Consider the following 25,445-nt stretch of genomic DNA (forward strand, 5'->3'; position numbering starts at 1 on the left):
AAACCACGACTAACCACAGAGTTTTAGCTACCCCCAAGACGCAGGGCTGGCGGAGGCAGGGGGTTCACGGCACCCAAGACGCAGGGCTAGCGGAGGCAGGGGGTTCACGGCACCCAAGACGCAGGGCTAGCGGAGGCAGGGGGTTCACGGCACCCAAGACGCAGGGCTAGCGGAGGCAGGGGGTTCACAGCACCCAACACGCAGGGGCTAGTGGAGACTGCAATAATCTGAAAGCCTAATTCTACTACCAATAAGATCCACCATCCTTCACGGTGCAGAAACCTTTACCAATTTCTGCCCAACTAGAAGATAAAAACCTAGATGTATTACCATCAAGGATCTAAGGAACCTTATACAAACATATGATCATTTCTAGATAAATGCTTGTGTGGCATCAGCTATAACAATTAACTGACCTAAGTACTGTTCAAATGGTTTCTGGAAAGAGCAATAAAACGAGGAATATTCTCCACCTCCCTTGTTTGGCTTTATTTGCCTGGCCCCAGGCTCCAAAAAAAACCTGAAAAACAGATTTGCTGCATTCAAGAATATGGGACGCGACAAGCTTGCATGAACATGAATAATGTAACACGGCTGAGTTCTACTGTATCATTTAAAATGGCACACAGTACAAAAGACTGGTCACGGAAGGACACGCATGTCCATCCTAAATAGGTCAGAGTAATGCAAAATTTACATACAGGAACAAACAAGTCTTTCCTGGCATCCACTTACATGGCGAACGGGTAGGATGCAGGCAATAAGGGTGAGAAAAGGAGCTAGTGTGCTATATAGATGTGATCACAAAGAGCTTTGATTAAGGGTAAGAATTCTGGGGCCTTTCCAAACTTTTCTGCATAATGAACCAGGGCAGGAGAACCCCTAAGAGAGAAATGGGTACCACTTAAAAATTCTCAATCAGGGCTCGGCAGCAGGAGCCGATATCGATACATAGACAAAATGGCACAAGAAATTAGGAGCCAGATATAAAAATCCAGGAGGCATGGCTACCTGGATGATGGCATCTGTCCAGCATATCAACGGTACATAGTGTCTGAAACGATGAATAGCAAAGGTCGCTCTACTGGATAATAGCTTGCAACAGGCAATGGACATTGTGGAGGCTGTCACAAAAGGGCAGGGAATGTTGTATATGTACTTTCCATGTAGGGTCAGCAGTGGTCCTACAGAATCTATCAGAAAACGTTCTCGGCAAAGACTATCTTAACATGCTTAGCTTTATGAAGAGGAGAGATATGATGGAAACGCTTAAATACATCAGCAATGTGCAAGAGAGAATTAATGTCAGGACAAATAGAACAGGGAAGGAATCTAAACATGCATGGGGTACACATAAGACAGGACCAAACAATAAATATGGTTTGAGGTTTTACAGCAAAGAGTAAGTAGAGCACCAGGGTGGAATAATTCTTATCTGCCGTCAAATTCTCTACCATGTTCTCCAGCTACAGGCTCTTTATGGATTAAGACTATTTTCACATAATGTTTAGTGACTGATGTATACTTAAAAAGAACCAGCGCAGTTTATCAAAGAGTTGCTTACCTCAGAAAGTCTTATCTGGTACAAAAGGCTAGCGGAGGGCACCTTGAAGCTGATCATGGGAAGTGAGACGTGAAGCTGTAAGAGGTTCCACGTGGATGGAAAACGACACCATGGACAAAAGGGCAGAATGCTACTCTGATGCTCATCATGTCTTTGATGATATACAACACTATCCAGAAAGCCCTGGGCAACATGAATTTCTTATACCTGTGACTATGTGATCACCACCCTCTCCCTGTGGCTCAACACATGATAATCTTAAAATTTATTTTTTTTAAGGCATTATACCGAATAGAAGAAAAATAATATATTTCAACAATTTTATGTTGCCGTATTGGACTTTCTACTTTAGGTAGAAAGTTATAGCGTACAAAAGGACAAATGCAGATATAATTTGTGGTCACGCTATAAGTGCAGCCGCCCCTGCATGCCAATTTCCATATCTTCACTGAAGAATCGGAGAAGTGAGAAGCGGCAACTGGGGTGTAAACACTAGCAGGGAACACGTAATGAGGGCCCTCAGCCGTGCACCGAGCTTCGGGGACACTCCTGCTTACCGTATGAGGAGTCACTTTATTAAAAGGGAAAGAACAGCTTTGGAATTAAGATCAATATCTGTAAAGAGCTGCCTTTGTAAAGAATGACGGCCCTTATTGATCAGGAAAACACCCTAATGAAAATATCACCTCGGATCACAATGTGCTACTGTCTTTCTGGTTGAAAAAGTCCAAATGGAACAACCTATTCAGACGGTAACACATGACTTACTTCTTTCTTTTCAAACCCCTAAAGTAGCATTTTGAACATAAACTGTACTTGTCAGTTTTAAAAGTTGCCTTTGGAAAGCAGATTCTTGATATTTTTCCAATGCGACACGAGTTCAAAAGCTAGTTATATGCAATACAGCAAGCTTGTCGGCAAGATCAGAAGACGAATAGCCCTACAATGCTTTCACGGGCTACAAAACATAAGGGTTCCAATTAGAGAACACTTTGTATTTTATACAATATTAGATCATACCGATAAACTACCTTTATTAGCTCTTAGGCTAAATTTCCACTTGGGTTTTTGTCCTGCGTTTTTTTCTTGATGAAAAATGCCAGGAAAACCACCAAGAAAACTGCCACTGCATTTTGGCTTTTTTTCTGGAGTTTTAGCCTTCCTGTGGAAATTGCTTTTTTGACCTTAGGCAGTTTTTCCAGCCTTTACACGTTAGAATTTTCACCCAGCTACAAGGGATTAGGATAAATGGCAAGTATCTGCCCCCTCCGGATGTCATTTTCTTGGTAGAGTTCTACTTAAACGCCCCGGCTGACCCTTTTGTCTCTTTTCTGTGGTTTGTAAGGCATGCTTTATTCCGAATGTCTGCCTATCTAGGAAGATTGGCCCCAAATGATGGTGCAAATTGTTTGCTGTTGCTTTTGGCACGCAGGATCCAGTTGGTTTGTTTGTAATGGCATGTTTGTTCCAAATGGTGTAAAATTCAATATGAACTTTGTTTTGTGTTAAACGGTTTGTTTCCAGCCTTTTTCTCGTAGGACACACAGATACTGGGTCCATCCTCTGCATTGTAACTGTGGGAAAAAAGCACCATAAAAAACGCCAAGGCAAAACCCACATGGCTTTTTCATGGCGTTTTTTCTCTCCCATAGACTTCTACTGGAGAAAAACGCCAAGATTTTCTTGCAAAAAACGCCAGAGTGTCAACATGCTGCGATTTTGAAAAACTGCCACAGAGCCCAAAAAAGCAGAAAAAACGCCAGAGGACTGAAAAAACGCCAAACAGAAAAACGCCAAGTGGATATGGCATTCTGCGATTTCCTATTGAAGAAGAGCTAACATCTGGCCGCAGCGTTTTTTCACTAAAATAACGCCGTGTGGCTGAATTGGCGTTATTATGGGCGTTTTTAGCAAAAAAAACCCCAAGTGGAAAATTAGCCTTAAAGGAAAACGCTAGCCATCTTATAGACTTTAAGGCATATGATAGATGTGCGATCCCTTTTAACGTTCATGGTGTACCCCTTAGAAATAATGGTGGGATCCTGCAGAATTTCCCCATGCATACTTCCTCCTTTGTTAGCCTTCCAAATAAATGCCGTGCAGGAGAGGTTTTTGACTGAACACATCTCCATACACATGATAAGCTTACCACCAGCGAGCTCCAGTGCTGGCTTGATGGATGCTTGGGGGGGGGGGGGTTGTTTGATCAGTTCAGACCGCATGCACAGAAAGGCCCCTACTGATCTTAATGGGAGTCCCACTAATTGGTTGATTCAAGCAGCCAATCAGCTGCAAGAGTCATCAGGCCATGGAGGAGGGCAGCTGCAGCTCTCCGAGTTCTTTACTTTTACTTTAGTGCAGTGGTTCTCAACTTTCCTAATGCCACGACCCTTTAATACAGTTCCTCATGTTGTGGTGACCCCCAACCATAAAATTATGTAATTATATATTGTGAAATATGTGTTTTCCGATGGTCTTAGACGACCCCTGTGAAAGGGTCATTCGACCCACAGGTTGAGAACCGCTGCTTTAGCGGGACTGTTAGGGACAGTAAACTGTCCCTGTAACATACTGACTGGTAGTGGGGTGAGAAAAAAAAACCCATTATATTATTCACCCATCTAGCACCTGAATGGTCAAACAATGTCTCTAAAATAAGCATAAAATATTGTATTAATAATGTATGTCATCTCTTAAAATGTTTATAATGTGAACTGATCCACAACACTTGCTTAGTTTTTACCCATAAAGGAGGTAAAATAAAAGTATTATTAGTTTATCACCCTGAGAAACCTCAATAAAACTCAATTTACAGCATATTCCGATCCCGTTGTCATTTCTCACAAATTTTTAATTAAAGCGATGGTGTGATGTTACAGGGATGCAGAATCTGAATTAAACATCAAATCCGCTGAGGCTTTAATTAAACGTCTACCAAAGTACAATCGACACATTTAGAATTAGCATTTTATTTAAACTCTAGGGATGTATAGGGCAGAGCACAAAAACATTTCTTAAAAGGTGAATAAAATGTATGGTGGCTATAAATGATCTCAAGCAAAATGTATAGACGCATATCTACTTCCGTGTTGACTGGACCTTATTAATTATTGCTCTGATGGTAGAATTGGGCATATTGAATGCTTTTGCTATTCTCTTATAGCCAGTTCCCATTTTGTGAAGTTCAACAACCTTTTGCGGCACGTCACAGCTATATTCCTTGGTTTTACTCATTGTGATGAATGGCTAAGGGAATTTGGCCTGAGTGTTACCCGATATTTATACCCCTATGAAGCAGGAAGTCACAGTTGAACAATTTCCTGTTCCTGGTCACCCAGGTGTGCTAAAAAAATGTATAATATCCCAGGAAATATACTTCAACTATATACAGTCCCTGTATATAAAATACATTTTATTATATATAGAAATAAACACCTTTTTGCTTTTTTTTTTATTATTATTTGAACCCACTCCAAAGCCTTGTATTGCTGATCGCAATGAGTGGGATCAGCCAGCAATCGGATATTCCGACTGGGCCTAGACAGACTCTGCTGGATTTCTCTTCTCCTTAAAGTCAGCAGGTACAACTACTAAGGGGCGTCAAGGGGTTAATGAGCATTCTATCAAAAAGGATGAATAAAGACTTTTACCCCAGCCGACTTAAACTACCTTCTAGTGGCACAATGGGATAAGTCAAGTGTCAACTGCAAATAAGAAATGGGTTATGGTTTGTGTTTGTATACAGTCTCTCAATTAAACCCTGCCAAGCAACAAATGTACGCAAGCAAACACTAGAGAACAAGCCGGTGTCTGCATCTTCCAAAAGCAGCGCAGCAAACTGTCGCATGTAAACCTGCTAATGCGATGGCATGTGATCAAAGTTCTGACAAATCAGAATTAACTTTTTAAACGAATACAAGCTAGGGAGACTTGAGCTACACTCCGGTCTCCCTACGCACTTTAAGCCGAGTGTTACCCTTATAACATGCCAACGCAGAGAGGGATTCCTTCATTTCTGTCTGTTTTCCTGACACAAGATGAGTTTGGGGTATGCCAGCTCTAGAACCGGCTCCCACCAGATTTCCAGGGGCAGAAAGAGGGACATGCTTGCTCTTAGCAAATAAAACTAGCAGGAATCTCAAAGCGAGAATAAGATGTTACCCCATCTGGGGGATAAGTTACTTAAAAATTTTATTTAAAAAAAAATAATAATAAAAAAAGATTAGTGAATCTGCTAAACCAAACGAGTTGCATTTCTATTATGGGGAATACTGGCGTATACTGGGGGATGGATATAATATATACTATACAGCTTTGATAAGGACTTTTCAAAGAATAATACAGAGCAGGGGCACATACTTAATCTCACTCCACCAGCCCTAGTCACCCGGTTGCCCAACATGACTAGGTCAACATCCTGGACAAATCGAGAGAGAATAATCATATTTCTGTGTCGGCATGTAAAATAAGATTAAACCTTATTCATTTAACTCAATGTACGTTCATGTAAAAGTGAGATGAACATCAACAAACTCCTCACAGATCTCATCTGCCTTCTGTGTGGGACTGAATGGACTTTTAGGGTTTATTATTCTGAAAAATCAACTGTCCAATAGCATGGGGGTCATTACAAAAAAAAAAAAAGCCACGTTTCATTCTGTTCAATAGCAGTTGAAAGGGACTACAGTAAAGCTTGATGTTCCGAAGATGATGAAAGGGACTCAGTACATCACTAGACCTCGACTCCATCAGACCCGGATCCACCACATTCTGCTATCCAAACACAAAGCTCTCGAATAAATGGTAACAAGGAAAGGCAAAGCAGATTTACTCATACTGAGGACAATAGTAGACCACCATTGGGTTTGGGTGGCTTTAGATGAAACAGACATCTTCTTTGCACATCCTTCGTCAATCCACTCGAGTAGGAAAGCCCTTGCAACCCAAACACATCAGTTCTAGAAGCCTTCAAAGGAATGCTAACAAGCAGCAAAACCCCTGACAAGCCATAACGGGATTTCTATATCTGTAATTACACACATAACACATATGGAATATACCAGAAAAAGAGAATGTCAATTTCTTCTAAATCAGCTGAAATTTAACAAATTGTGGATTTTGTTTTTATGAACAGTTATAAATAATAAAAAACATTTTAGCTTTAACTGGAATTTAACTGGAAGAGTTTCTGCCCACAAAGTTTCCGCTGGCTTCAATAAGGAACTGAACAAAGACGATGAAAGCACTGCATGAAGATAGGCAAAACATTATATGCGGTCATTAGCCTTCTAAGCAAATAACAAGGCAGTTAGGGCTGAAACAACGAATCGATAAAATCGATAATAATCGATAACGGAAATAGTTGTCGACGATTTCCGTTATCGATTAATCGATTCGTTGTTGGCTCCTTTTACTTACCTCCGCGAGCGTTCCCTGCTTCTGCTACACGCTCTGCACTGCGTGACGGATGTGACGCGTTCCGGAGGTAAGTATTCTTCATGTCTGTGCGAATCGCTCTGTGCGAGTGGCTCCGTTCGCACAGAGCGGTTCGCCGGGGTGGGGTTTCAAGGGATGCAGGGCAGAGTGGGGGTGGGGGGGCAGGCCAGGGTAGGAGACTGAGTGCAGGGCAGAGTGGGGGTGGGGGTGCAGGGCAGAGTGGGAGACTGGGTGCAGGGCAGAGTGGGGGTGTGGATGCAGGGCAGGGTGTGAGTGTGGGTGCAGGGCAGAGTGGGGGGAGGGTGTGAGTGTGGGGGCAGGGCAGAATGTGGGGGCAGGGCTGGGTGCAGGGCAGAGTTGGAGACTGGGTGCAGGGGCAAAGTGCTGGGTGCAAAGTGCCAGGGCTGGGTGCAAAATGCCAGGGCTGGGTGCAAAGTGCCAGGGCTGAGTGCAAAGTGCCAGGGCTGAGTGCAAAGTGCTGAGTGCTGGGTGCAAAGTGCCAGGGCTGGGTGCAAAGTGCCGGGTGCAAAGTGCCAGGGGTGGGGCAAAGTGCTGGGTGCAAAGTGCCAGGGCTGGGTGCAAAGTGCTCGGTGCAAAGTGCTGGGTGCAAAGTACCAGGGCTGGGGCAAAGTTTCTTGAACAGTAATAGTCCACCTCTTTTCAGAATGTTTGGGGTTATTTTGTTTCATAAATATTGTGTTTGGGTTTTTGTACTTTGAAAATATTGTTTTTTTATTACATCATAACAAAACAAGAATGTTAATGTAAATTTTAAGTTCTTTTTTAACATCCAGTTCATTAAATTATTTTAAATAAACAAAAAATTTGCATATTGTTTTTTTTTATCCGATTAATCGAAAAAATAATCGGCCAACTAATCGATTATTAAAATAATCGTTAGTTGCAGCCCTAAAGGCAGTCATTTCGTTTTTCTGTGAAGGTTTAACCTGTTAAGGATTTTTAGAACTCATCAGTGCCTACTTTTGTGTCGCCTGACAAAGCATTCCCAGAAATATTATGAATGAGGCAAAATTTACATTATTAGACAGTCATTTGTGGGAGGGTTTTGGAATTCAACTTATCTAGGAGCGATGACGCATTTAGTTATAAAGTGAGTAGAGTAGGTGGAACAGCTAGTCACAGTCAAATGTAATACAAGAAAAAAAAGAATATTCAGATACTTATCAACTTGACATAAGAAAGAGTTAATAAAGAAGCCTTGGGGTTGAATCACTGAGCCATGTGCATGAGTGGAGGTGACATGCATAATTAAGTCAGCAAGAAAAAATGATTCATCTCACCAGCAACTCACAGCTTCTAAGAACACGTTCAGCTCTTAAAATATCATAAAATCACTAGGCAGCCACAAGTCCCAATATTTGATCACTGATAGAATACGTTGCCTATATTGTGTTGATCTCGATAGTTATATTATTTTCGTAATTGTTGTACTAACTGGAGACGCCAGTATGGGACATGATGACAAAAAGGCCAGTAACTTCTCCTGGCCTTTAACAAATATTAAATGGTTACAATATTTCGATGATGGCCTATGTACAATCACAATCAGAAATGTGGATTGTCCATCATTAGTCATTGTTCCTCGACACAGAAAATGCTGCCTACCATTATTAAGCCTGATCATAGTCAAATCACTAGAACGTAGAAACATGCAGCGCATGACACTCAAGAAAAGATAAGAAACCGCTGCAAAGAATCGAGTGATCTTAGCGTAAGATAAGAGACTTTCCTTTATGTACATGACATCCGATGGCCTGTATATGGAGGCAAGAATCTTTGTACAGAACCCCCAAGTCTTAGATCAGGATTTCCTGCTGAGACAAAAGCCAAATGGAATGACAGACTGCGTATACCTTTCTTTATATCTCAAGAACCTAGAAATATATGAAACTCACCATGAAACTGAGAAATAGAACATGGGTACATTTTAGGAATGCTAAAAATATCATACAACAATAAAAAACCAGAAGAAATCAGGAGTCCTCATCAATGCAGTTTCTTACAGAAGCGCTGGTGGCCCTTTAGGTAGCAGAGACTGAGCAGGCGATTACTGGTGTGGTCACACGAGGAGATCCTGAAAGCTGGTTTTGTATATTTGAGGACTGTGAAATTGCTAACCTAGATATGCAAACGCTAATTTCAACTGAATTAATTATGATTATGTATAAAAGAGTTGCATTGAAGTATACAGGAAACTGTTTTATTCTATTGCCATTTATGTGAGTTACTAGGAAATATAAATTGCTTGTTAACAAAATAGCTATAGGAACAAGAATCTTAATCACTAATTTTAACAGTAAATTTTACATACATTTGTGTGTGTGTATATGTATATATATATGTAATTCGCAATGCTTTGAAGAGAAGACTCCGTTGGGTTAACATTTTGTTAATGCTAGGAACCGATCACGGAGGCAAACACACTGACCGCTCTCAGGCAGACAAGCAAACACATGTCCTCCATGATCACCTCTTTGAAGAGCCTGGAGCACTCCAGACAAAAACCCACAGTTATTTATATCATCTATTCGCTAAAATATTAACCTCATGGAAGCCAAGATCTGTATTAGAGTGTCAGGATGAGCATTTCTTGATCAATTGTCTGTTCGAACGTTCTCTCACTTCTCCTCACTCACCCTTACAAAGGCTGCCTCAACCAATCGATAACGACAAGCCCCTAAACAGAAGTGATAACGGGAAAGGAATGGACAAAAGAAGGTTTAGGCTTCTTTCCCCGCTGTGTACCATAAGGGGGATTTTTTAATATTTTCTCAGGATCAGAAATCCAGCGCAGACGTTGTTAACGTTACTGATTATTGTAGCTATGAACGGACGATTTTTATGGAATATCTTGATAGACATACAGATGCCCTTTTATCACTCCCATCACTCCTGTTGTTCCAATGTCACTTTGTTTCGCTCAGCAAAGTTTAAGTTTAAAACGGATCATAAGAAAACCCCTTTTACAATTATGTTACAGCTAGAAATGTCCTTTCACTCCGAAAACAGCAAACTTTTGAACGGTAGCGTATATCGATCTGTAAGCAGGGTTTCATTTTTAATATACACACACAGTTATAGTATTGGGGAGGCATTACAGATCTGCTTTATTTAAAAAAATATATATTTAACATGGCAGACTACATTGAGATTGTCCTTGAAAGGCATCCTAGCCTGCAGCTCCGCCACCTACTCGTGTACAAAACCCAGCATTAAGCCGAGGATGTAATTATTACTTCCAGCTCCAGAACAAAACACGAACAATACACACCTTCTTGCATAACCAGATACAGAGACACACGAGCACCAAACGTTTCTTAAATAACTGGCCTTTCCTTACAGAGGAGAACAAGCATCCTGGTTTTAAAAGGTCCCCATAGCTATCCATACAGAGACAAACTAGGCTGAGCACACGATTGTGCCTAGACATGAAAAAATATACTAAAAATATAGTAATTTGGCCGGCTGTTGGTATGTAGTGACCGCATGCCCCAGAACACCCCTCTCGATATATATATATATATATATATATATCAGACCCCCGCTGATGGGGCACGGCAGGCATTCTGAGAGACCCTCGGCTCACCTGCCGACGCGTTCTCCTGCCTCGGATCTGTTCTCAGCCATCTATATATCTCACAATAAAAACAATGGAGCTGTGCAGGTATTACGCCCGGTTTATCTCCCCAGTCGGCGGCTGGCACTGTACTGGCTGGAATATATGTACATCAGGTTATGAAATATCACGGCAACAGAAAATGAAGACGAACGTCAGCGATATGACACATTTCCGCTCAGATAATGCAATGTAGTGGAAGGTGCTGTCAGTGATTTCAATGGGAGCGCTTCCCTGCCACCGACTGACCGCCTGAAGCAGCCAATCGGTGGCAAACAGAGCCGGATCATGTAGGGAGAGGCCAGCGTCTGTGTCAGGTATGAGCTTTATGTTATTTATTTATTTTGCATATGTGCCATTATTCTAGAGTAGGGGTGTCAGGGACTCCAAACTGCAGCGAAGGCATCGCGCCATAAAAAGTTCCGCAAATAACATTTTGGGAGCCCTGGGGTGAGACCAGCCCGTTCCCAATATAGCAATCTTTTGCTGCTGGTACCATTCTGATCATACATATTTTAGAATTCTCAGATTAGAAACATTAAAATACCCCCCAAAACCTAAACATAAAGGGAAGGAAGCAGGAGTTTTGCCTGCAAACTATACAATACGTAAAGCTCTATTTGAAGACACCCAAAGCGACATTATTTACATCTAAGGCACTCCTTAGCCCTTGTTTCTGTTATGTTATATACCACTCGTTATGTCCCATTTACCCATTGTACCGCGCTGCGGAATATGATGGCGCTATATAAAACAATAAATAATAATAAACAGAACAATACAGAATAAATAGCCGCTCGGAAGGCGATCCTGCGAAGCAGCATTCACGGGGATAAAAGGAAGCTGCTCAGCTGTGTAACGCGCTCACTATTTGTAGAGGCTCTTGAATAATTGAAAAGGTCCCTAATGGCACCGTTACAAGAAGTCGCTTCAGCCTATATTTGCAAACATAACAAAAGAAACGCTCTGATTCCTAACAGATGGGAAACACGGACACATCGAATGTTTCTATCTTAAACGCGCCACTCCGTTTTATTCTACATTTTACTGTTCAGCAGATTGAGTAAAACCGTTTAGTGCCACTTAAGTTAAAATCAACCATACACATAGTATCTACAATACCTAGACTGCCATTAGATGACGTGGATTTCTTGTATATGTCTAACCTTACCTTCGACTTGCTAAGGAAACGATCATTAACGTGGACGATTCATTTTCAAACACGATCAGAAAACTTTAGAACCATAAATATAAATAAAATGTACAATGATTATTATGAGATGGTTAATGTTGCTACAAACGTATGCAAGAAAACCTCCAAAAATATTTTAAAAAGGGCCTATTAATTAAAGCCATCAAGTTTCATGCATGGCCGTGTCACTTCACGGGGGGTACGGTGGCTTTGATCACTGGGGAATAGATTTCAATAATACTCCTACAGGATTCATTATGCTTTTATTGCTGGAAAGGGATGGTAATTCATTGTGTTTTTTAGCGGAAATTCATCACTGGGGGTTTACAAATGGGGAGATGTTTTTCCTCAAAGGAACCTCAAACTGTTTTATGTGTCACACTCGGCCACAAAGACAAACTCAAACCCTAATCTAGGATGACAACCAGGGGCGTAACTAGACGCCTCAGGGCCCGGGTGTGAGAATCTGTTAAGGGCCCCCCCACCCCCTCACCCCCCCAAAAAAAACATGATTTTTACCCAACAATTTTTTTTCAACTAATTCAACAAATTCAATTTACATATTGAATCATATCTGTAAAAAAATCAAAGAAAAAGGGGCGCATGTACAAAGGGCATAATCCAGGGGTGTCCAAGTTTTTTCTGCAGTGGGCCACTTCATCAGAATTGTATACGTGCGCGGGCCGCACACATTTTTCACTGTGACAAAAAATATGGCCTTTGATAAAATATGCAGATTAAAATAAAGTAAATAACACAAAACCTTTACTCTTCCTCTCACTGATTTCTGGGCCTTGAAAGTTTTGCGACTACAAATTCAGGATTCCCTAGATTTATTCTAGGGATGAACTAAAATGAAAATTCTGGACCAAAACATTCAGGGTTCACTTAGCCAAAACTGAAAATGACCCCCACCTTTAAAAATAATAATAAAAACTCACATGTTTAATAAAAGTAGGTAACACACAATTGGACAAAATTAGCAATATGACTTGGCATGATAGGAGTGTGATTGCTAACAGCAATCACACTCCTATCATACCCAGGCAACCAGTAAATGCTGGTACCTAGGCATGATGGGACTGTGCTCGCTGTGATTGCTGTTAGCAATCACACGCCTATCATGCCAAGTCAGCCAGTACATGCTGGTACAGGGTGGCTGTAAGTGATGTGCAGACCCCATACTGCTGGCAGCATCACTACACAAGGGGGGCAGCTAGCTAGGTTTCAGCATGTACTGGCTGACTTGGCATGATTGGAGTGTGATTGCTAACAGTAGTCACAGTCCCATCATGCCTAGGTTCCAGCACTTACACATCCATCCAGTAAATGCTGGAACCTAGGCATGATGGGACTGTGATTGCTGTTAGCAATCACACTCCTATCATGCCAAGTCAGCCAATACACGCTGGTACAGGGTGGCTGTAAGTGATGTGCAGACCCCATACTGCTGGCAGCATCAATACACAAGGGGGGCAGCTAGCCAGGTTTCAGCATGTACTGGCTGACTTGGCATGATAGGAGTGTGATTGCTAACAGCAATCACAGTCCCATCATGCCTAGGTTCCAGCACTTACACATTCATGCTATCACACACACTCATTTATTCATATAATCATTAATTCACAGATTCATTCCCTCAATCACACACACTCATTCAAACACCCTGCCCACCCCCTTACCTGCACTGCAGCTCCTCGATGCCGCTCACAGACTTCAGCAGGGGGCGCGGCCTCCCTCTGCCTTCTCTGCTAAAGCACAGAGGAAGTAGGAAGTCACGTGAACTCCGCTTCCTCTGTGCAGTCCAGAAGACCCTCCCACAAGTAAGTAGCAGGGCTTGAGGTGCGGCTCGTGTAAGATCGGTTGCCCTGGCTGCCGATCTTACGCGGGCCGCACCTCGAGGTCTCGCGGGCCGCATGTTGGACGCCCCTGCCTTATTTAAAAAAAAAAAAAAACGTAAAAAAGATTTCGGGCGGCCCCTTGGCTTGGGCCCCCCTGCCGCCGGGGCCCGGTCGCAGTCGCGACCCCTGCGACCCCGGTAGTTCCGCCACTGATGACAACTGAACCCATTGAGTACTACCAGCCAGCCTGCTGCAAACTCTCACACACAACTACTCTAAGCCCTACACACACACTCATACTGACCATACATATTCTCAACACAACAACACATGCCAGAAACACAGATACCATTCTAGGACATACACAACGACAACTCTTAACCATACTGACCACTGTCAGCCACACCAGCGTACATTCTCACATATCCACACACATCCCAACCACAAACACTACTTCTAGCCACATATCCCACTCAGCTTACCTGGGCAATCCTTGGCCATGCGTCATATGACAATGAAGTCCCATCACTTTTTTGGCCAGACCTGGTATTACGCACAGTTCCCTGCGCATTACACACATCAGAGAGGAGACTTTCAACAAATCTCACAGATTCATATAGGGCCATTCGAGCTAACTTTGGAGATGAAGCTCACTGGAGTTAGACCTTCCTAATGTAAAATTGGACCATTCATGGCAGGAGACAACCTAGACTGAAAGGTCTATAGCCACTTACAGAATGCGGGGGCTGTTGCTATGAAGGTCATTCTCACAAGACTCCATATAAGACACAGCGAACATCTAATTTTCAAACTATTACATGTCTTTAATTATAATCAACCTACGAGCCGTGGTTGAAGCAAACTGCCCCAGGCCCCCCCCCCCCCCCGTTTTTTAAGGTTCTCTTTAGTTGAAATAAGGAAACGATGACTGTGGAGGTTGTACTGCCAAAATCTCCCCGCAGAGGCCGGCTAGTTACAGGAGATATCGTTAAAGACGTGAACTCAGGTCACAAGCCATCGTGTGATTGCAGTTATAAACATCACTAATGATCATTTTAATAAATTCAACACACGCGCCGGATATAATGAAAAATGACACTTGTTACGATTCAATGGTTGAGGTAATCCTGTATAACATGTAATTCATTCAGCGCGGGGTTATTACAGAGGGGGAATCCAAACATCAATGGGATAGGCACACGGCTATCCTAAATAGAAGACAAGTCCAAGGGCCGAACAGGTTTAAGGCTTTTACAGCAGAAATAATGGGCAGACTTGGGCCAAATGGTTCTTATCTGCCGACAAATACTATATTTCTATAAATATATTTTATACAAAGGCCATCCAAGCTGTTCTTGAAGGTGAATCTCGCGGGGGAAACTAGCGTGTGTGCGTGTGTTGAAGGCCAAGTACATCTTCTGCAAGCCAAGAGTTGGTGGGGGGTATATGGACAAATACATAAGGGGGATTCTGCTGAATGCAGAACACATTAAAGAGGACACAATTATAATGCATTAATGTGCATATGATGGCTGTCCCTTTAACACACAGCCCTGACTCTGTATACTTCAACAGAAAAACGTATTATCGTCTTCTGTGCATACCGTGCATCGTTATGTGTTCCGGCTCCCAACCATCTAAATATTATCAACACAACCTGGGATAGAGAGGAGAAGAAAACATCTTTCACTACATCTGCTATACCGCGTGTGATCCGGGCTGCAGGATAAATCCAGAAAGAACGTCCACCTCGGGTGACATTATACACATTATACATGCCAAAGCTTCACAAGGGATGATGACAAAGACAAGATGCCCGCGTCTAATGTTTATTCTGGCCGCCCCGGCAGTGTTTACCATGCATACATAATAGCGAGCAGGCCGGCTCGGGGAGGGAAATCCTGCTTTAATGACTTTCTGCTCGAATGCACGGTTTAGCAGATAAATAACGGAACCGATATTCCGCTACTCCAAGGGAAAACATTAGTCTCAATATGTTTTATAGGAATCACCAGCTTAGACTGCAGAGGTTAGTGACCCTAGTAGACATCTTAATAATCATTAACATACAAAGCTCCCTATTCCTCAAACGGTTGAAAACAATGATCTGAAGTCTTGTTGACCACACATGCATTTCCTTATGGTGCTAAACCAAAAAATGTGTTCTCACAATGTTTTTTTTGGTACGGAGTACCAGTAATCTGTACCAGATCGTGGTTATGCGGAGGTACCCCCAGTATCAACCTTTTACCCGATAACTGTCTGTATCAAACACCATAATACTTACAACTAGGAAGGTTCCAGAGTTTCTTTACTTCTGCTCTTCGCCTTTTTAGACTTTGCTAGCTCCCAAGGGCTAGTAGACTTTCTTAGTGATATTGAATACACAGCGTATGCACTCAAACCTATTCTCATAAAACATCTAGTTACGGGTTTGTACCTCGGCCCACGGGAGTCAGATCCTGAGCTGTTAGCGGTGCCTCGAAGCCGTGAGCCATAAATATAGTTAATACATCCCGCCACAGCAGCGGCTGCAGACTGCAATACATAACATGTGTTTTACTTCCTTACGTTCTAAACTAAAGTCCAAGAAACAAAAGCATTTTACAAGGAAATATGAAATAAGTCATATTCACAAACACAAAACAGCTCAAGCTGGTTTGGCGATCCCAGATTGATCATATATTTACCGCTAGTTACCGTGTCTATATCCCGTACACGACAGGGCCACAAAGTGTCAGAAACCTAGAACATCACAATCACATTGAATGTATTACAAGTTATGGATATTAGATTAATAGGGACAGAACGTTGATCCAGGGATTTATTCTGATTGCCATATTTGGAGTCGGGATGGAATTTTCCCCCTGGTATGGGGCAATTGGCATCTGCTTCATAAGGGTTTTTTTGCCTTCCTCTGGATCAACACAGTAGGGACACAATATGTATATAGGTTGAACTTGATGGACTTTGGTCTTTTTTCAACCTTATGGACTATGTTACTATGTTACTATGTATACATTGCTGCTGCTGCGCGTAAACCACTCCATCCTCTGCTCCCTTAGCATGGTAATAGTTGGGCAGTCACTCCCAGCATCCTTGGCCAGACAGATTTTTATTTGCATTAACCAATAAAAGGCACTTTAATGCATGACAGCTGTATGGTCCCTTTAAATGTTTGTGGTGTCCCCCTTGAAAATCCGGGGGGGGGTAATCCCCCTCCATATGCATTTGCTTCTCCTCGTCACTCATTTTCCATCCATATGTATTTTATTAAGACCCCCTGAAGGTGCAAAGAGCATGTAAAAGGTTAAGAATAACACTTCATCAGGAGACTTGTTAAGCTTCTATTTTGGGGCCGTTTCAGACAGGGCAGCTTTAATACCGCTGTGTTATCTCCGGCTGTTGCAAATGTCTAAGCTCGTCTTTTCATTGAGTGATTTCTAAACACGCTTTTTGCTGATTCTATGATTCATGTTACGGGGTATGATACATCAAGCTACGAGCCGTTTCCTTACATGATCATGAACGTAATTCTACGACCCAAACATGCACAGGTAATGAAATCTCCTCTCCTGCTTCTCCCTGTGGCCTACACGGTGTTAAGAAGCCGCTTCCTTAAATATTCCAACACAAAGGTCACGCGTGTAAAGGCACCTATATCATATACCGTATTTCCCCATGTATAAGACGCACCTTAATTTTGGGGCCCGAAATTTGAAAAAAATGTATCACATTATTGAACTCAAGTTTTATTCATCAAAAACATTTATACTCATCATCCTTATCACTCCCATCCATTAACTGCCCCTTAATACCCCATCAACCATAACTTCCCCTAAAATAACCCTAAAGGCCCCATTAACCATAACTGCCCCTAAATTAACCCTAAAGACCCCATTATCCATAACTGCCCCTAAATTAACCCCCACCTCCCCTAACTTTCAGCAGCCCAAATATTAATTTAACTTACTGTTGGATGAGTTGCTGAGCAGTGTGAACCTTATAAGGAAAGGGGCGGGGCCAGTTGCCAGTGTGACTGCAGGGAGGGCCTGGGAAGTAGTAACTGCAATCTACAACCACTGTATCAGACGCAGCACCCAGTTTTTAGACCCCATATTTTATAAGGTGCATCTTATACATGGGGAAATACGGTAATACCAGGCGCGGACTTTGGCACCTATGTACATACATAACAACTAAACTAACAACTGATAAGCCCCGTAACCTGCACTAGAATGCGGCCTAGGGCTCGCATAAATCTCTCTCAAACTGCTGCCGCTTGCATTTTGAGAAAAGAGAAAAAATTATATATATATATACACACACACACACACATATATATATATAAAAGCCACAATTTTAACAAAGACACCTAAACCAACACATCTGCCACCAAAGTATAGCAATAACCGATTTCGGCATTAAAACATGAAATATAAGAGGAAATAAAAGTACACGAAGCGTGGTTGAATTTTAAACTCTGACAGCAGCATCATTACACACAGCGTGGCGGCTTAACAGGAAACATTAAAGCCCTGCTCAACATCGTGAAACGTACAGAATGTGAACATTATATCTATTTTCTGTATTTAGGAACCCCACCGCTCGCATGGGGCAAGCCACCTCATACTGAGCAATGTATACAAAAGCAACCACAAGTTTCTATACCAAACCCATACTTATTTTCACGCCATCTGATCTCAAACATCTGAACAAAGGTTATATGTATACGAAAGAATCTATACCTTCTGATACTACCCAGTGTAGTCCATACAGTGCATAGCGCAGCAGGAAATATGGTTTTCGCACTTTAATGCATATGACAAGTATGTCCCTTTCAGCATACCAAGACATTTTGGACAATGCTCTGCTTCCATCTTTGTGAGAACAGTTTGGGGAAGACCCTTTTCTATTCCAGCACGACTGTGTCCCAAAGCAAGGTCTATAGACATGGTTGGAGTTTGGCGAGGAAGAACTTTACCGGCCGCACAGAATTCTGAATTCTATAGTGCTGTATAGTGGGTAGACAGGACATAAGCAGTATATATAACATAACAATTTGATTTACAGAAACTGGTGAGGAGGGCCCGGCTCACAGGATCTTACAATCTAGAGCAGGGGTGTCCAAGTTTTTTCTGCAGTGGGCCACTTCATCAGAATTGTATACGTGCGCGGGCCGCACTCATTTTTCACTGTGAGAAAATATGGCCTTTCTGGGCCTACAAATGCAGGATTCTGTATAAGTAAAAATAAAATAGTTCTATTTATTTTAGCAATGCACTAATATGAAAATTCTGGACCAAAACCGAAAATTCAGTGTTCACTTAGCCGAAACTGAAACTGACCCCCCCACACACACTTTTAATAAAAGTAAGTTGCACACCAAAATTGTACAAAAAATGATATATTATTATTAACAGCAATCTCAGGCATACCCAGATTCCAGCATGTACTGGTTGGCTGGGCATTTTATTAAAAGTAACACACCACAATTGGACAAAAAAAAATCAGCAATATGACTTGGCATGATAGCAAATACACTCTTTTTATACCCAGGCAACCAGTAAATGCTGGAACCTAGGCATGATGGGACTGTGATTGCTGTTAGCAGATTGCTGTTAGCTGTTAGCAATCACACTCCTATCATGCCAAGTCAGCCAGTACATGCTGGTACAGGGTGGCTGTAAGTGCAGACCTCATACTGCTGGCAGCATCAATACACAAGGGGGCAGCTAGCCAGGTTTCAGCATGTACTGGCTGACTTGGCATGATAGGAGTGGGATTGTTAACAGCAATCACAGTCCCATCATGCCTAGGTTCCAGCACTTACACATCCATGCTATCACACACACACATAAATTCATTCATTCACAGAATCATTCCCTCAATCAGGCATACTCATTCACACAACCTCCCCCACCCCTCTTACCTGCTCTACAGCTCTCGATGCCGATCACAGACTTCAGCAGGGGGCGCGGCCTCCCTCGTTCTCCCCACAGAGGAGGCGGGACTGGAGCAGAGAATAGACCCTCCCACAAGTGAGCAGCAGGGCTCTTGTGATCCTGGCTGCCGATCTCACGCGGTTGGACGCCCCTGATCTAGAGGGATTTAGGGTGTATTGCGTAATGTTGTAGGCGTCTTTAAAGAAGCGGGGGCTGAGGGAGTTTTGAAGGACTGAAGGCAGCGGGAAAGACGGATAGGCCAGGGGACGGCATTCCAAGGGATAATGGAAACATTTGTTTCACTATCCTATTCAATGTCTTCATATTGAGTAACATTTCTCCTCAGGTTTAGAGTCGTTTTGACTCTAAACAGACATTTCTTCTTAATAGAAAGGCCATGTGTTTGTGTATCAGCCAGATATACCCTGGGGGGGGCAGGGTGAGGTAACGCTGAGACTTGCATTAACAGGGTATGACATCACTAAGAAGAGTAAACGGCAAAAGCCCACACTGTGCAGTGATACGCCGTGTCGTACCCGTTATACCACATAATACGGAACAGCTTCCTGGTACCACGGACACCACCCGTGTAACACCCTTTAACACGGCACCTAGAAACACACATTATGACGGCAGATACACACCATGCGGCACCTCTAGTCTGCCCATCATTCCTGATGTAGAGACTCAGACCTTAATCATCCCTTTGGTCTTGTCTTAGATTGAGGATAGCTTTATGCCTATCCCATCCACGATTACATTTACTCACTGCCTCTACCACTTCTGATGGGAGGCTATTCCATTTATGTACCCATCTATTTACATTAAATTGAATGTATCATTCTCTGAACCCTATATCCAAAGTTCAGTACAGTGTATGAACCCATTCTGCAGCGTTTCTGGGTTATTAGTAACATACAGTACCAACAGAGCGCTGAAAACACTGCAGCTATCCAATAGTTAGCATATACAAACACGCTGCGTAAATTCATTATTTCTGCTTAAGGCCGGGACTTCTTATACAAACAATGGAACTGCCTGCAAATCTCACCCTTCCATTAAGTGTTAATAAGTAGCTGTCCTCAAACATACATCCCAATAAATTATTCAACAAATACGGCCTTTTCAGCTCTTTGATGCACAAGAACTAATTTTAATATGTCAATTGTACTTTTTCATTACAAAACACACACACACACACACACATATATATATATATATATATATATATATATATATATATATATATATACACACACACACACACACACCCACCTACACCTGGGGTACGCCTAGACCTCCGTGCGTCGAGGACAGGGTTGCAAGTCTTGCAGAATATTCCACAATCTACGGCTTTGATTTTTAAACACCAATAAAAAATATTGACTAAATGACTAAAAAAACTTTTGAAAATTAGATTTAAAACAAAATAAAATTCTAAAACATGGAGGACATCCACAAGCAAGATGTATATTTCCACCAACCATTACTAAAACGTGACTGTATTGAGCAAGACCACAAACATGACATTAGATTATCAATAATAATAAATATACTGGGGAAGGTACAGACTTACTTTTCCTAAAATTCCCTTCTTCTCTGTTTTTTTGGCAATGTACACACATTCATAACCGAAAATAAAATGCTGGAAATCCAACTAAGGTTTTTTTTTTGTATTGTTTTTTTCTGGAATATCATATTTCACAATGATAAATAATCCGTTTATGACATGGCATTCAAACTTTATTACATGAAGACCTTAATAAAAGTTGCACACAATGCCAGTTGCTTCACTTTTCCATTTGCAGTATTGGTGCCAAGGAGCAAATCTGATTGGGCGATTGCAATCGCTCTCCCCGTCCAATCCATGGAGGAGGATTAGAGGAGATCTTTTGTTTTTTGTGCATCGATGGTTTCTTCATTTATTTTGTTGCATTTGAGGGGGGGGTTACTTGTTCTCATGTAGAGTTGAAATGTTCTTAACATATACGGAGATTGTGGATCCACTTGCAACAAGAAAGCAAATTTGGTTTATTATTTATATACACTGCCTTTCATATTCCCAGTGTAACAAAATCATTTTAAATTTGTAATACTTTTCTGGGGGAAAAAATGTTTTTTATCCTGTTTTTTTTCCCATGGCTTCAAAATTTCACATCTCCATCTGTCACTATGGAAACCAGAAGTATTAACCCCTAAGAATTGCATATGCTCAGCAGAACTCCCATTGAAATTGATGGCAAACCAATCGCTTGCCTGCTAGTAAAACATCATGTGATTGGCTGCTGCTACTGCCATTGGCTAGAATAGGAGTGCTACGGAGTATGTGTCCATACAAACACTCCCTGCTTATAACTGTCCGTAAAATGCAAAATATGCGATTAACTTGAAAACCTGGCTGGGGCTGTCCTGTGAGATTTGCTTGTTTAGTACGCAGCCTGTAGTGCGCGCCTATATAAATCCTGCAGAGCAATCATTTTCAACGCCTGCGCGCTCTATTTCTTCCCTTCTGAACATGAAGAATTGTCTAAGAAGCCGCACAGCAGCAGGCAAATAAGGCCACTTCAGATTGGTGTCAAAAAAGTGTACATATATATACTCACAGCACATACAATAACGCAGCAGGCGGCTGCACTCACAGCATATACTATAATGCAGCGGGGAGGGCCGCGCTCACAGCATATACTATAATGCAGCGGGGAAGCCGCACTCACAGCATATACTATAATGCAGCGGGGAGGTCGCGCTCACAGCATATACTATAATGCAGCGGGGAAGCCGCGCTCACAGCATATACTATAACGCAGCGGGGAAGCCGCGCTCACAGCATATACTATAACGCAGCGGGGAAGCCGCGCTCACAGCATATACTATAACGCAGCGGGGAAGCCGAGCTCACAGCATATACTATAACGCAGCGGGGAAGCCGAGCTCACAGCATATACTATAATGCAGCGGGGAGGGCCACGCTAACAGCATATACTATAATGCAGCAGGGAGGCCGCATTTACAGCATATACTATAATGCAGCGGGGAGGCTGCGCTCACAGCATATACTATAACGCAGCGGGGAGGTCGCGCTCACAGCATATACTATAATGCAGCGGGGAGGGCCGCACTCACAACATATACTATAACGCAGCAGGCGGCTGCACTCACAGCATATACTATAATGCAGCGGGGAGGGCCGCGCTCACAGCATATACTATAATGCAGCGGGGAAGCCGCGCTCACAGCATATACTATAATGCAGCGGGGAAGCCGCGCTCACAGCATATACTATAACGCAGCGGGGAAGCCGCGCTCACAGCATATACTATAACGCAGCGGGGAAGCCGCGCTCACAGCATATACTATGACGCAGCGGGGAAGCTGAGCTCACAGCATATACTATGACGCAGCGGGGAAGCCGAGCTCACAGCATATACTATGACGCAGCGGGGAAGCCGAGCTCACAGCATATACTATAACGCAGCGGGGAGGGCCGCGCTAACAGCATTTACTATAATGCAGTAGGGAGGCCGCACTTACAGCATATACTATAACGCAGCGGGGAGGGCCGCACTCACAGCATATACTATAATGCAGCAGGCAGATGCACTCATAGCATATACTATAACGCAGTGGGGCGGCCGGGCTCACAGCATATACTATAATGCTTTATACATGAAGTACACACGGCTCTTATGAGCTCATAAGGCTGAGCGCCTGTATCGCTATCTTTGTATTAGTGCGACCGGCCTGCACATAGAGCGCGACTGAGAAAGGAAGCATTGTGATAGCCGGGCGATGCTTTCCCCAGCCTCCCCTCCCCACAGACAGCACACCTCCGACTACAATACCCGATACCAAGCATGCATTTTCAATGACGGAAAGGTAATACAATCCTCTCTGGTTTCATTTCCCGCCCCTATCTCGTTCCATCTCCCTTTCAGCAGACTGTTTTTTTTTTCTTTTTTAATATCACACTGTTCAGACATGTTGGAGAATACCAACAGGTCGAGGGACTTTTACTCTTCTGTCAATCTACTCCAAGGACTAAAAAACAGAAATAAACAAAGCTACAATTTTTAAAGACGCACAAGGCACAGCTCCACAGCTCATCATCCGATCTTCACCGCCATTAATGAGAAGCCTCCGAACACGCTAAACAGTAAAGTTACTACAGATGATGTATGCCCCTGTGTACCATCACACCACCAGTACACCCGTAGGAAACCCTGCCAGTGATCTGCAAAGCCATTCTAATAAGGCGGCAAGACAAGCGTACTACATTTACAAACAATAAATAAGCCCTGAATTGTTTCTCCTACCTGATGAGAGCAAGGCCTGGGTCAGCCTAGGGGTCATCGAGAAGAACTACTGCTTCCCACCCCAAAATGCTTCTTATGTGGGTTATCACCCATCGCCCACACACAACATGAGGAGCCGGGCAGAACGAGTCCACGTATCCCGTGCAAACGGCTCTTTACTGTATACGGCTCTAACCTACCCACTCCGATAAACAGATATTTGGAGATAAAAAACAAACGCTAATAACATCAGCAGAAGGCTTAACCGACTCATAAAGGAACCTAAACGTAGGATATCGGAGGAGCTGGGCACTAGGACACCCTTATAATCCCCAAACTGTAACCTCAGTACCATTTAATGTCACGCTGTTAAATGGCTGCACTCCCGGTACAGGCCTGGCACGGTGCCACCTAGAGTTACTACACCTGAGTGATCACACCTCTAAAGCTTTGAGGGCAACTTGTCCCTAAAGTGTCACCTTGATCTGTCAACAGAGGAGAAATGTGGAGAACATTTAGGTCCAGCCACATGTTACAGGAAGCCTTACGGTCACCGTGTACTTGAAACAAGAAGTACCCTCGGTGCCAGTTAGGTCAATACGTCCGTTTCCTTAGCCATGCTCATTAACAACAAGTCGGCTGCCAAAAAACACGTAAATCCTCATCATGTGGCTGCGCAGGTTACAGGTTTAAATTAACCCAGTTGCTGCCAACACAGCAAAACAAACTGAACAAATCAGACGTTAACGGCGATTCTCTTCACAGGCTCTTTTTTTCCAGATTTTAAGGTTTGCCAAGAACTTGGTTACTGCGAGACGAACGTCACTCAGTACAAGAACACACGTGTCGTAACACCGTTCATGTATTCAGGCGTCTTAACATCAATGGCCCCGTTTAAAATGTCCACCGGCGCACACGTTCAACTCACATGACCCAGTCACAAACTCCAACTCATTACTGACTACTCCTGTCAGAGACATCCCACAACTCGCCACACATACTGCTGTCTGTACAATCACCCTAACCGCCTGTCCCAATGGCGAGTCCTCCGACTTACAGTCACACACAGAACCCTATAATTTATTATGGAACATGTGCTTAACCACCTCACCCCACACTCTGGGTCCATTCCCTATACATAAAATCACAGATATAGTGTAATCAACGACCTCCCTCGCCCACATACGCCACGCCAGACGCCTACAGTCACAACCATATCGATAGTCTGTTACTTCTTACTGACGTTACTACCTCAGCGATCTCTGTCTATTATTACACATCATACACCGGCTGTCACCCCAAGACATTAAATACACCCTACTTCCTGCCGGAGTTTCCCCACATGTCACAATACATATACACAGACACACACATATATATATATATATATATATATATATATATATATATATATATATATATATATATAATCAGAGCCTGCCACATGTCACTTCTTATTCCACCCCAGCCCCATGTCCTATAAAGTGTCACATCTATTGTCCCAATACAGCTCCTCAAACACGCGATCCTCCTCCTAT

General features: G+C 42.8%; 1 protein-coding gene across 1 annotated transcript in view; it reads right to left on the minus strand.

The window, feature by feature from the left end:
- LOC149305458 (brefeldin A-inhibited guanine nucleotide-exchange protein 1-like) overlaps positions 1-25,445 on the minus strand; it is a 64,336-nt gene that overhangs the window by 38,375 nt on the left and 516 nt on the right. The gene's annotated exons all lie outside the window — the stretch shown is intronic.

Source organism: Sceloporus occidentalis, unplaced genomic scaffold (assembly GCF_023333645.1).
Source record: "Sceloporus occidentalis isolate IW3139 unplaced genomic scaffold, rSceOcc1.0.p SCAF_11, whole genome shotgun sequence".
Taxonomy (NCBI): Eukaryota; Metazoa; Chordata; class Lepidosauria; order Squamata; family Phrynosomatidae; genus Sceloporus; species Sceloporus occidentalis.